At 45.7% G+C, this 10,240-nt stretch overlaps 1 pseudogene; it reads right to left on the reverse strand.

Annotated features, from left to right (window-relative positions):
* Positions 1-4,188: 4,188 nt before the first annotated feature.
* Positions 4,189-7,200, reverse strand: LOC121576001 (annotated as a pseudogene).
* Positions 7,201-10,240: the final 3,040 nt, after the last annotated feature.

The following is a 10,240-nucleotide window of genomic DNA, read 5'->3' on the forward strand; positions in this document are numbered from 1 at the left end:
GGCACCGAATCCTATGACGCCATAGCCAACTAGCATGCCAGCCTCCAATAACACGGTTTAGCACCAATACTCGGTTACAACAAACCACCAGTGTGTTAACACGCCAAACAGATCATTCGTGTCCATGTCTAACGTTGTGTAAAGTTTTGGGTTAGTTTTGACAGTTTGAGTGAGTACGTCGTCAACATATTCAGCCAGTTAGTGAGCTAGAATAGTTAGCATACTCACTAGCCATTGCTCTCTTGTTCTACCTAAAGTTGCATTGAAATTATGGAAATAGGATAAACGTAAAATTAAACAAATACTGAATGTATATGCCAAAATCAAAACCAACTACCTCTCTAAACATGCGCCCTCATAGAATTGGATTTCTCTGGCTGATCCTGACACTGCATCCTTATCAAATCCAACCAACCAGTTGTACTAACGAGCGGACCCCCAGCGTGTATCGTCCTGCGTGACGATCCAGGACTACTAATCACCAACTGCAGAGGACGTCCGCCTAGACGGTGAGAGCGTGTATCATAAACATATTCCCCCCAGCGCACACCTGACTTGGGCCGGGTCTGATTGGAACGGCCAGGCAGTTAAGCATGCCCAGCTAGACACCGATCACATGTTAGCCCAACTCCAAAAATGCACCGTTACCCAGTCAGAATTAGCAGAGCCCAGACCACAGAAGCGATTAATTGGAGCCTTAGTCTCAGTAGCAGCAGCGGTAGGGTCACTACTCTCTTTAGGTACCCCTGCCGCAACGCCGTCAGTCTGGCCACTTGTCATGACTCTCATGTGATGGTCCCACGTGAGAAGCCCAAGATTAGAATACAGAGAAGCAACAGTCTACAGATCTCTCTCTCCTGTGGTCATTTTTATGAATACAGGACGGATTGATGTGGGGGGTTTTATGACCCCTCGCACCAATCCTAATTGGTTTGCAGCAAAACGACTCCCTGTTGGTCCCTAGTGTTGGTGATCGGAATGTCTCTGTTACAGGGACAGATTGTCGCCTAAAAAAACTCTTAACATCAAAAGAATGGACATTGGAACATTGTTGTTGAGATCCAAATGTTTGGAATGGTCGTGGGGATCTAGAGAATAATCATGTCATATTGTTTATTGTTTTGTGATGTCATTAAGGATGGTATTACTAAATAACTATCGCTGGAAGTGTACACATTTCAGTTACTGAGACTAAGGCTCAGGTTTGCATCTAAAAGTTGTATAAAATATATGATTAAGTATGAGACTACGTTTGTGAAGATAGCGATGTGATTTTAGCATTCTAAATGAGATAATTGTTTTTCATATAAACTTTTGCCAGACATTGGGTCGGCGTGATGGAACGCCCCTTTTTAACCAAGCATAAAAAGCTTTGAAAAACAAATCAACCTTTAGACCAGGAAGCCCCACTGCTTAAAATGGTTGACATTCTACAGACCAGAAAATGTGAGACGGTAGTCCATATGTTTGAAATTGTGAAACTCTCAACCTCTACACGAGGTAAAGAAGCAGATAAACGCACTAGACCTTATCATATCAGTCTACAGCTGGCATGTATAGTCGTCTAGAAAACTTTCACTAAAGACACGAGTTGGGAAGGACAATCCCTTCTCAAACACTCCATTCGAAGACAAGCCGAGTCTCACCGAAGTGGAACCAGGACTCTCAAACCCTTTCTGAGAAAGTGGTTCAACAGAGAGACGACGATCAAGGACAGCTACGCGTAAATACAGTGAGGGAAAAAAGTATTTGATCCCCTGCTGATTTTGTACATTTGCCCACTGACAAAGACATGATCAGTCTATAATTTTAATGGTATGTTTATTTGAACAGTGAGAGACAGAATAACAACAAAAGAATCCAGAAAAACGCATGTCAAAAATGTTATAAATTGATTTACATTTTAATGAGGGAAATAAGTATTTGACACCCTCTCAATCAGAAAGATTTCTGGCTCCCAGGTGTCTTTTATACAGGTAACGAGCTGAGATTAGGAGCACACTCTTAAAGGGAGTGCTCCTAATCTCACCTTGGAAGCAATCAATCAATCAGATTCTAAACTCTCCACCATGGCCAAGACCAAAGAGCTCTCCAAGGATGTCAGGGACAAGATTATAGACCTACACAAGGCTGGAATGGGCTATAAGACCATCGCCAAGCAGCTTGGTGAGAAGGTGACAACAGTTGCTGCGATTATTCGCAAATGGAAGAAACACAAAAGAACTGTCAATCTCCCTCGGCCTGGGGCTCCAGGCAAAATCTCACCTCGTGGAGTTACAATGATCATGAGAACGGTGAGGAATCAGCCCAGAACTACACGGGAGGATCTTGTCAATGATCTCAAGGCAGCTGGGCCATAGTCACCAAGAAAACAATTGGTAACACACTACGCCGTGAAGGACTGAATTCCTGCAGCGCCCGCAAGGTCCCCCTGCTCAAGAAAGCACATATACAGGGCCGTCTGAAGATTTCCAATGAACATCTGAGGGTGGGTGAAAGTGTTGTGGTCAGATGAGACCAAAATGAAGCTCTTTGGCATCAACTCAACTCGCCGTGTTTGGAGGAGGAGGAATGCTGCCTATGACCCCAAGAAAACCATCCCCACTGTCAAACATGGAGGTGGAAACATTATGCTTTGGGGGTGTTTTTCTGCTAAGGGGACAGGACAACTTCACCGCATCAAAGGGATGATAGACGGGGCCATGTACCGTCAAATCTTGGGTGAGAACCTCCTTCCCTCAGCCAGGGCATTGAAAATGGGTTGTGGATGGGTATTCCAGCATGACAATGACCCAAAACACACGGCCAAGGCAACAAAGGAGTGGCTCAAGAAGAAGCACATTAAGGTCCTGGAGTGGCCTAGCCAGTCTCCAGACCTTAATCCCATAGAAAATCTGTGGAGGGAGCTGAAAGTTCGAGTTGCCAAATGTCAGCCTCGAAACGTTAATGACTTGGAGAATATCTGCAAAAAGGAGTGGAACAAAATCCCTCCTGAGATGTCTGCAAACCTGGTGGCCAACTACAAGAAACGTCTGACCTCTGTGATTGCCGACAAGGGTTTTGCCACCAAGTACTAAGTCATGTTTTGCAGAGGGGTCAATACTTATTTCCCTCATTAAAATGCAAATCAATTCATAACATTTTTGACATGCGTTTTTCTGGATTTTGTTGTTGTTATTCTGTCTCTCACTATTCAAATAAACCTACCATTAAAGTTATAGACTGATCATGTCTTTGTCAGTGGGCAAACGTACAAAATCAGCAGGGGATCAAATACTTTTTTCCCTCACTGTATATACATTGCATTTCTTATCCGAATGAGCGGTGGTTAGGGTCCTAAGTATTATGATTACTGTGAGCGTAGTTTCCAAAAGTAACAACGATAGTTTGAATCTCTGTCTCTCCCTTTCACTCTCTTTCTACTGACCCCTCCTTCGCCTAACCAAGCAGTCATGTTATTGTTAGTCCAGTACACTAGGGAACTGTTTTCATTGTATTACGTTAGTAATCAATAACCTATACCGTGTGTGTGTGTATGTATTCTCTGTTATTATTTAGTCAGTAAATAAATAATTGAGCCAATTTGTGTATTGCTGATTCATCAATAAGGTTAGGGTTCTTGCAGGTTCAAGGATAATGCGACGTTCAGAAGGAGACTGATTTTACATTTACATTTACGTCATTTAGCAGACGCTCTTATCCAGAGCGACTTACAAATTGGTGCATTCACCTTATAGCCAGTGGGATAACCACTTTACAATGTTTTTTTAAATATTTTTTTTTTTTTGGGGGGTTGGGGTAAGGGGGGTAGGGGTAAGGGCGGGTAGAAGGATTACTTTATCCTATCCCAGGTATTCCTTAAAGAGGTGGGGTTTCAAATGTCTCCGGAAGGTGCCGAGGGGTGCGCTCGGTGTCAGCTTCGCCCTCCCCCCTCTTCGTCTCTGTTTAACTGATTTACTGTACTTATCAATATGTGCCTCATGTTTTAGACAGGTTTAAAAAGGACTGCTAAAATGTAGCAGAATCTTGGCTTTATATTAACATCTTAGAGCTAGCAACATTGATAAAATATGTAAAAATATAAGTGACAATAGTGTTCTAGAAAGTCTATGGCTGAGCCACAGCTCCATAAACCAGTTAAACTTTTTAGTGTGATAAAAACACACTGGGTGACAATACTGGATATTTTCAGCTAGCACAAAGTAATTTAATCTCAGCTGCCTCCAGGCTCTCAGACCCCCCACTGTGCCCCCTACCAATGAGCTGGGCAGTGTCATCGTCTGAGGGGTGGGAGTCCACCCCTCCCTCCTCAGTATCAGAGTCTGACTCCTCCTGAGGGGGAGTAGTAGCCCCTCATATTCCAGGATGGGCGAGTCATAGTGAGTGGGAGAGCCTAGGCACTGGGCGGTGGTTACTGTAGTGACAGTGGCAGAATAGGCCCCTGGATTGCCAGAGGGGAAGCCTGGGTTGGAGGGGCGGAGCAGAGGGGTGCGCTCGGTGTCAGCTTCGCCCTCCCCCCCCTCTTCGTCTCGACCACTTGCCCTCTCATCCTCAGACTCGGACTCAGAGTACTCCGGATTGGGCCGGGTTACACGTTGTTTGCACACAGGGCAAGTTTTCTTAGTCCCTGTAAGCCAGGGATCCACACACTTGCTGTGGTACGCGTGTGAGCAAGGCAAAACTCACAGTTTGTCTCCCTCTTCATACTCATCCAGACAAATAGCACAAACATCATATTCATCACCTTTAGTGAACTTGTGAATGGGGATCCTCTTTAGTTGTTCCTTGGTCAGCCTATTTTTCCTCATCCTTTTCCTGTACTGCACACAACGCACAATCAGGAAGACAACCATCACAAGGATCATGCCCACCACTCCGGTGAAGGGGATGAGATAGTACGAGAGTGGGAAGGCAAATTCCGGCTTGAGGATCACATAGGCCCCTTGTTCAGGAATGATGGGAGGCGTAGTAGCTGGTGAATACTGAGGGGATCTCAATCTCCTCTGCAATGGTTTCATTGCTGTAGTTCATGTTGAGTAGAGTCTCTGAGTACATGTTTTGAACGATGGCTGCACTGAATCCAGCTTATTGTGCATGCAGCACCTTGATATCAAAATTGCAGTCATAGCGTCGGATGAGGACTACAGTGAGGGAAAAAAGTATTTGATCCCCTGCTGATTTTGTACGTTTGCCCACTGACAAAGACATGATCAGTCTATAATTTTAATGGTAGGTTTATTTGAACAGTGAGAGACAGAATAACAAAACAAAAATCCAGAAAAACGCATGTCAAAAATGTTATAAATTGATTTACATTTTAATGAGGGAAAAAAGTATTTGACCCCTCTGCAAAACATGACTTAGTACTTGGTGGCAAAACCCTTGTTGGCAATCACAGAGGTCAGACAATTCTTGTAGTTGGTCACCAGGTTTGCACACATCTCAGGAGGGATTTTGTCCCACTCCTCTTTGCAGATCTTCTCCAAGTCATTAAGGTTTTGAGGCTGACGTTTGGCAACTCGAACCTTCATCTCCCTCCACAGATTTTCTATGGGATTAAGGTCTGGAGACTGGCTAGGCCACTCCAGGACCTTAATGTGCTTCTTCTTGAGCCACTCATTTGTTGCCTTGGCCATGTGTTTTGGGTAATTGTCATGCTGGAATACCCATCCATGACCCATTTTCAATGCCCTGGCTGAGGGAAGGAGGTTCTCACCCAAGATTTGACGGTACATGGCCCCGTCCATCGTCCCTTTGATGCGGTGAAGTTGTCCTGTCCCCTTAGCAGAAAAACACCCCCAAAGCATAATGTTTCCACCTCCATGTTTGACAGTGGGGATGGTGTTCTTGGGGTCATAGGCAGCATTCCTCCTCCTCCAAACACGGCGAGTTGAGTTGATGCCAAAGAGCTCGATTTTGGTCTCATCTGACCACAACACTTTCACCCAGATCTCCTCTGAATCATTCAGATGTTCATTGGCAAACTTCAGACAGCCCTGTATATGTGCTTTCTTGAGCAGGGGGACCTTGCGGGCGCTGCAGGATTTCAGTCCTTCATGGCGTAGTGTGTTACCAATTGTTTTCTTGGTGACTATGGTCCCAGCTGCCTTGAGATCATTGACAAGATCCTCCCGTGTAGTTCTGGGCTGATTCCTCACCGTTCTCATGATCATTGCAACTCCACGAGGTGAGAACTTGCATGGAGCCCCAGGCCGAGGGAGATTGACAGGTATTTTGTGTTTCTTCCATTTGCGAATAATCGCACCAACTCTTGTCACCTTCTCACCAAGCTGCTTGGCGATGGTCTTGTAGCCCATTCCAGCCTTGTGTAGGTCTACAATCTTGTCCCTGACATCCTTGGAGAGCTCTTTGGTCTTGGCCATGGTGAAGACTTTGGAATCTGATTGATTGATTGCTTCTGTGGACAGGTGTCTTTTATACAGGTAACAAGCTGAGATTAGGAGCACTCCCTTTAAGAGTGTGCTCCTAGTCTCAGCTCGTTACCTGTATAAAAGACACCTGGGAGCCAGAAATCTTTCTGATTGAGAGGGGGTCAAATACTTATTTCCCTCATTAAAATGCAAATCAATTTATAACATTTTTGACATGCATTTTTCTGGATTTTTTTGTTGTTATTCTGTCTCTCACTGTTCAAATAAACCTACCATTAAAATTATAGACTGATCATTTCTTTGTCAGTGGGCAAACATACAAAATCAGCTGGGGATCAAATACTTTTTTCCCTCACTGTATGTACTTAGTAGTGGTAGTGTTGGGATCACTAGATGTGGGCCGTGGTGGTGGAGGTTTTATCGGAGTGCAGCCGTTGAGTGGACGGGACTCTACTAACACACCCATTAGTCCCTCTTTGGGTAGTGATGATCCAAACAAGGCAGACAGGTCCTCAAACAACATGTTGGTCATATTGCTGTAATGAGCATAGATGTATGCGTGTGCAGGTAAGGGAGCCAGTGTGCAGCACAGCACCAGAGTGAGAATGCCCAGTCGGGCACCCACGCACCACAGACCCAGCATCCTGCCTCACTGTCTGTCTGGAGAATGGGATGAGTAGGGCCAGGTAGCTGGGAAGTTCAGCCAGTGTCTTGTTGTTTTGTCCAGTTCTTCACTGCGGTACAGTTATTACCGTTCTCCTAGCAGCAGGATATCCTGCTGGCAAATCATTACCTGATGAGGTAATGATTTAATTGATGACTGTTATATATATATATATATATATATATACACAGTGGGGAGAACAAGTATTTGATACACTGACAATTTTGCAGGTTTTCCTACTTACAAAGCATGTAGAGGTCTGTAATTTTTATCATAGGTACATTTCAACTGTGAGAGACGGAATCTAAAACAAAAATCCAGAAAATCACATTGTATGATTTTTAAGTAATTCATTTGCATTTTATTGCATGACATAAGTATTTGATACATCAGAAAAGCAGAACTTAATATTTGGTACAGAAACCTTTGTTTGCAATTACAGAGATCATACGTTTCCTGTAGGTCTTGACCAGGTTTGCACACACTGCAGCAGGGATTTTAGCCCACTCCTCCATATAGACCTTCTCCAGATCCTTCAGGTTTCGGGGCTGTCGATGGGCAATACGGACTTTCAGCTCCCTCCAAAGATTTTCTATTGGGTTCAGGTCTGGAGACTGGCTAGGCCACTCCAGGACCTTGAGATGCTTCTTACGGAGCCACTCCTTAGTTGCCCTGGCTGTGTGTTTCGGGTCGTTGTCATGATGGAAGACCCAGCCACGACCCATCTTCAATGCTCTTACTGAGGGAAGGAGGTTGCTGGCCAAGATCTCGCGATACATGGCCCCATCCATCCTCCCCTCAATACGGTGCAGTCGTCCTGTCCCCTTTGCAGAAAAGCATCCCCAAAGAATGATGTTTCCACCTCCATGCTTCACGGTTGGGATGGTGTTCTTGGGGTTGTACTCATCCTTCTTCTTCCTCCAAACATGGCGAGTGGAGTTTAGACCAAAAAGCTCTATTTTGTCTCATCAGACCACATGACCTTCTCCCATTCCTCCTCTGGATCATCCAGATGGTCATTGGCAAACTTCAGACGGGCCTGGACATGCGTTGGCTTGAGCAGGGGGACCTTGCGTGCGCTGCAGGATTTTAATCCATGACGGCGTAGTGTGTTACTAATGGTTTTCTTTGAGACTGTGGTCCCAGCTCTCTTCAGGTCATTGACCAGGTCCTGCCGTGTAGTTCTGGGCTGATCCCTCACCTTCCTCATGATCATTGATGCCCCACGAGGTGAGATCTTGCATGGAGCCCCAGACCGAGGGTGATTGACCGTCATCTTGAACTTCTTCCATTTTCTAATAATTGCGCCAACAGTTGTTGCCTTCTCACCAAGCTGCTTGCCTATTGTCCTGTAGCCCATCCCAGCCTTGTGCAGGTCTACAATTGTATCCCTGATGTCCTTACACAGCTCTCTGGTCTTGGCCATTGTGGAGAGGTTGGAGTATGTTTGATTGAGTGTGTGGACAGGTGTCTTTTATACAGGTAACGAGTTCAAACAGGTGCAGTTAATACAGGTAATGAGTGGAGAACAGGAGGGCTTCATAAAGAAAAACTAACAGGTCTGTGAGAGCCGGAATTCTTACTGGTTGGTAGGTGATCAAATACTTATGTCATGCAATAAAATGCAAATTAATTACTTAAAAATCGTACAATGTGATTTTCTGGATTTTTGTTTTAGATTCCGTCTCTCACAGTTGAGGTGTACCTATGATAAAAATTACAGACCTCAACTGTTAGGCCTACTGCTGCTAGGTAGCTCTCTCTGCTCTCTCCCTCCCCTCTGTCTGTCCTTGATTGCAGGAGTGAAGTCTGGTGTGCGGGAGTCAGGGTTCCAGCTGCAGCTCATTCACCATAATCACCTCAGCCTTTAAGACCCGGTCAAACTTGCCACTCATCGTCAGATCATAGTCAAGACGACCATGTTAGTCTCGCTGCCGATTCAACCTGGTTATTTTTGCTCTTTGTGTTTTTGGCCTGCTCTATTTACTTTTTCTCCTGTGCCACAGATATTGGAACCTGACTCCTGCCTCCGCTTCACTCCTGCCACCACCATCCTGCTCTCCTTTACCGGACCTCTCTTTTGGACTCACCACGGACACTAGGACATTACGGTACCACACCTGCCCTGATCTGGATCTGTTACCCTCCCTGTACCTGGACTTGCTCTTCCCCTATATTTGGAAACCTGGACTTTGAACATTGTAAATAAACCTGTTAAAACTTATCTGGCTTGGTGTACTTGTCTGCATTTGGGTTCTTATCCAGTTAAATCATAACAGTATGATCTGACCAACATGAACCCAGCAGACAGTAGCTCGGATACCACCCCAGAGTGCACTCAAATTTGGACTGCCATAGCCAATCAGGGCATTTTACTTGGCCAACATGATACCCTGTTTAAGACGATTGCTGAGGACAGTCAGGTGCTGCTTAATCAGGTTCAATTACTCTCCAATCAAGTGTCTGCCCTTACTACCCCTTCAGCCCAGATCCGAGAGCCTTTTGTTCCTGCTCCAGAGCGCTATGACGGGAACATGGGAACCTGTGGCGATTTTTTGACTCAATGCTCGTTAGTGTTTGAACAACAGCCCCTCACCTACGCCTCAGAAAGAGCCCGTATTGCCTACCTTATCAACTCTACTAGCGGTTCCGCTCGTGCCTGGGGATCCGCGGTCTGGGAGAGTCAGTCGGACATCTGCAACGCTTTACGTTGCCTTCACCACGGAGATGAGGAAGGTTTTTGACCACCCCGTACGAGGCAAGGAGGCTGCGAAACGGCTGTTTTCTCTTCGGCAGGGGGCTCGTAGTGTGGCGGAGATGGCAGTGGAGTTTCGGACTTTAGCAGCAGTGAGTGGTTGGAATGACGAGGCATTACAAGGAGTGTTCATCAATGCTTTGTCTGAGACTTTAAAAGATGAATTGGTGTCATATGATGAATCGCCTACGCTGGATAATCTTATTTCACTCACTATCAGGTTGGATAATCGGATTCGGGAGCGCCGCCGGGAGAGGAGTGTTAGTTCCAAGCAACCTGTCTGTCATCAACAAACTCCTCCCTGCATCGTCCCTACGGAGAGAGCCGTGTCTTCCCGAGTCGATACGAGGAGCACTGAACCCGAAGCCATGGAGGTGGGTCGTGCACGGTTGTCCTCAGAGGAGCGTGCACGTCGTATTCAGGCTCGGG

This window comes from Coregonus clupeaformis, chromosome 10 (genome assembly GCF_020615455.1).
Source record: "Coregonus clupeaformis isolate EN_2021a chromosome 10, ASM2061545v1, whole genome shotgun sequence".
In the NCBI taxonomy this organism is placed as follows: Eukaryota; Metazoa; Chordata; class Actinopteri; order Salmoniformes; family Salmonidae; genus Coregonus; species Coregonus clupeaformis.